Source organism: Callithrix jacchus, chromosome 1 (assembly GCF_049354715.1).
Source record: "Callithrix jacchus isolate 240 chromosome 1, calJac240_pri, whole genome shotgun sequence".
NCBI classification, from domain to species: Eukaryota; Metazoa; Chordata; class Mammalia; order Primates; family Cebidae; genus Callithrix; species Callithrix jacchus.
The window spans coordinates 175,458,760-175,462,927 of NC_133502.1; positions in this window are offsets into that span (position 1 = coordinate 175,458,760).

A 4,168-nucleotide genomic window follows, 5' to 3' on the forward strand; every position below is an offset into this window, starting at 1 on the left:
CCCCAGCCTCTCAAAGTGCTGGGATTACAGGAGTGAGCCACTGCACCTGGCCTTCCCTTGCTTTCTTACTGATCAAAAATATTTATTGAGCATGCCATTCTGAAAACATTAAATTATTATCTTATTTGTCCACTGAGGTACCATCCCCACTGCTACACAGACGAGAAGGTCAAGGCTCGGTCGAGTCAAATGTCTTGCCCCATCTCAGGTCACAGAGGTCTTGTATGGCTGAGCTGGGGCTTAGACCCAGGTCTGCCTCATTGCTTAGCCACAGGATTCTCTACTGCCCACGCTTGGTCATAGAAAGGAAGCTTTTCGGCTGGGCACAGTGGCTCATGCCTGTAATCCCAGCACTTTGGGAGGCCAAGGCGGGCGGATCACTATGTCAGGAGTTCGAGACCAGGCTGGCCAATATATGAAACCCCGTCTCTACTAAAAAAAATTAGCCAGGCATGGTGGCGGGTGTCTGTAATCCCAGCTACTTGGGAGGCTGAGGCAGGAGAACCGCTTGAACCTGGGAGGTAGAGGCTGCAGTCAGCTGAGATCGCGCCTTGCACTCAAACCCGGGCGACAGAGCGAGAGTCTGTCTCAAAAAAAAACAAAAAAAAAGCTGAGTCCTCGGGTAATGGATGCCTCAATATCTCAGAAATCACCACTAAAGAACTTACTCATGTAACTAAACACCACCTGTTTCCCAAAAACCTATTGAAATTAAGAAAAAAAAAGAAGCTTTTCAAATCACATTCCTCAGCATCACCATCATCAACCAGATGAAGAGAAGCTCCGAGGAGTAGACCAACTACCTGGTCCCCATCGCAAAGGCAGCAAGTGTCCGGGGGATCTCCAAGGAAGTGCTCTCCCTGACCCAGGAGGAATGCTCACTCTCCTCTACAGAGGCAGCCAGCTGGAAGGGCCCCTGACCTGCTGTGATGATCCAGAAGTCAGTAGACATCTTGGGGATGTCTTTGGAGAAAAGGCTCCCCCTGCAACAGTACTGTTCAGGGAGTGAGGCAGGTGGAAGGGCCACACTGGTGGGTCCTGGTGAGAGGAGGAATAATGAGGAAACCCCAAATAATTCATATAATCTTTTGTTTAAGGGAGACATGAGTCATGTGTGTGGGCTACAAAGATGCTAACAGGTGCCAACAGTCAACAGGTTTTGCCAAACTGAAGACTGCAGGGTGGACCAGAGCCAAGTCCTGCAGCCAGACTTCTGGCAGAAAGGGTCCCTGGTGGAGGCCAGAGGAAGCTGGGACCAGTTATAACCTGGCTATGTTGGCTCTCCAAGTGCTCAGGAATCTGGAATCAATGAGAAGCGGAGATTCAGGCTGCATCTGTCCAAGGAGGGGGTGAAGAGGAAAGAATGGGAAGGGAAGGGAAGGGAAGAAGGGAAGGGAAGGGAAGAAGGGAAGGGAAGGGGAAGGGGAAGGGGAAGGGGAAGGGGAAGGGGAAGGGGAAGGGGAAGGGGAAGGGGAAGATTAACTTTTATGGCAGACTCACACATGCCAGGCACTTCACATGCTACCTCAATTAACACATGACATGGCAAGGAGCATGGAGCTCCTTCAGCCATGTGCTGTGGAAGAAGAGAAGGCAGAACCCAAGTATTGATAAGCATCTGCCATCACCCTCACATAGGCTGACTCCCATGATGGGAAGCCCTCCACCTTTTTTTTTTTTTTTTGAGAAAGAGTTTCACTCTGTCGCCCAGGCTGGAGGGTAATGGCATGATTTCAGCTCACTGCAACCTCCCTCTCTTGGGTTCAAGTGATTCTCCTGCCTCAGCCTCCCGAGTAGCTGACACCATAGGCACATGGCACCACACTCAGCTTTTTTGTTTGTTTTTGTTTTTGGAGAGATGAGGTTTCACTATATTGCCCAGGCTGGTCTCAAACTCCTGGCCTCAAGTGATCCTCCGTCTCAACCTCCCAAAGTGCTTGAGATCAGGAATGAGCCACCCCACCTGGCCAGAAAACCCCTTTTTAACTGTGGATTGAAGGGTAACCCCCAACTTCAACAAAATGTGTATTTGATCATTTCGTAAATGCTGCTGGGGAAAATGGATAATTGTGGAATAAATTAAGATGAGACTTGTACATCACTCCCTAGACTTCTTGATTTCAAAGGAGCTAATGGGTTAAATCATTTAAAACTACCACAAAGATTATGGGAAAACAGAAACACATATGCACCTCAACTGTGGAGGAGTGACAGTTTTTTAACTAAAATTAGTAGAGACCATGACAGTCAGCTAAACAAGAACAAAAAAAGCAAGGGGCTGGAAAAATATGTGACTGATGAGTTTAGTGACCCAGTTAGGTGGGAGAGTAAATATAAACTATGAGGGAAATACCCAGCATCCAATGGACAGACAGATGGCCAACAACTTTGAGACACTTGGCAGAGGAGGGTCAAAAACTCAGGAACGTTTTAATCTTTATAGTCCTTAATGACATGCAAATACTGTATCACAGCCAAAAAGACCCTAACTCTTACCGACAAATTTAGCAAAAATCAGTTAAAATGATGAGGCCCAAGGCTGATCTATAGGAAAAACTCTGGCCATAAGAATCGGCTTAGTAGTACCGAGGAAACCTGGCCTGACAAGATGTATTCCTGTGCCCCGGGTGCATGCGTATCTCACCCTTGGGGACAGATCTCAAGAAAACAACTCAAGAGCGGTAGCAATTCAAGAGCGAGACTACCCGTCTGCCCAGGTGCCTGCAGTTCTAGGCGGGTTACCTAAAATCCTGTGCTTGAATATTCTGTTACTCTAAGAAGGCAGAGAGACAAGGGAATTCATCATACATCTGCCATTTATTAGCTGTGTGACTTTGGATAAATCACTTAACCTCTCTGAGCCTCAGTTCCCTCTTGTATTAAAATGGGAATAAATTGCCACCTTCTTAGGTTGTGTATTAAACGAGGTCATGGCTCTCAAGTGTCTACGCAGTGCCCTGCATGGAATGTTTGACAAGGGGTAGCTGTTATTTTGGAGGATGACCACTGGACGGATCCTGGAGAGAAAGTTTCTGCTTGCAAAGTATGAAGTAACATCAGGAAGTCTCAGCAGCTTTCTATCCTGAAGAGGAGCTGATACCTTTGCCTCCCAGTTTATTTTTATTACAAAGCAAGAAAAAGGAAAATAAACCTCTGCCACAACTACTGAGGAGCCCACCAAAATGCAAAGGGAAGCTCTTCAGAGTGTTACATTGGTCTGAAGCTGAGAGGAAAATGCTGGGTGAGGCTCCCACTCCCACCCAACGGTTTGAAGATTGGGGTGTCTCCAAGGGTCTGGAATGCACAGTTTTTGAGGCGTGTTCTGTGACTTGGGTTTTATAATAGTGAGTTGGAAATTTTCACCTCCGTTTTGTTTTTGAGACAGGGTCTTGCTCTTTCACCACTGCTATGTGCAGTGACAAAATCATGGCAGCCTTGACCTCCCGGACTCAGGCAACCCTCCCACCTCAGCCTCCTCAGTAGCTGAAACTACAGGCATGTGCCACCATGCCTGGCTACCCTTTAAAAATTTAGATGGGGCCTCCCTATGTTGCCCAGGCTGGTCTCAAACTCCTAGGATCAAGTGATCCTCCCGCCTCGGTATCCCAAAGTCCAGGGATTACAGGCGTGAGCCACCTCCGTTTTGAGAGAGAGAAAACCTGCCCAAGGTCATAAGTCAAGAGACCCCCTATGGCAGGTCCCCAGAGCCCTGCTACTAACCACTGCACCTTGCTGCCTTCTGCTGCCCCGACAGGAGCAACTCGGGTGCGTGGCAGGCGCCCGAAGAACTGCAGGAGCGAGGGTCTTGGAAGGGAGGGCTGGGCTGGAGGCAGGCCTCCAGTGCTCGGGGGTTGAGGGTCCTGGGTTCCCTCCCACCCGTTCGATTCCGGGAGCCCCTGGGGCGCGCCCCGCTGCGCCGCCCTCCTCCCGCCAGAAGGGGGCGCCGAGGAGAGCGCGGGCGGAAGGCAGAGCCGACGCCGCTCCCGGAGTCGGGACTCCGGGGTCCACACCAAGGCTGTCGCTCGCCCGCTCGTCCGCGGCGAGGCTCTGGGACGAAAACCAGGGACGCAGGACCCCTGACCCAGGCAAGAGGCCTATCCCGCATCGCCGCCGCCCGGGTCCGCGCCTGCCCGGAAGCGCGGGCGCTCAGGGGGCGGGGCCGGGAAGC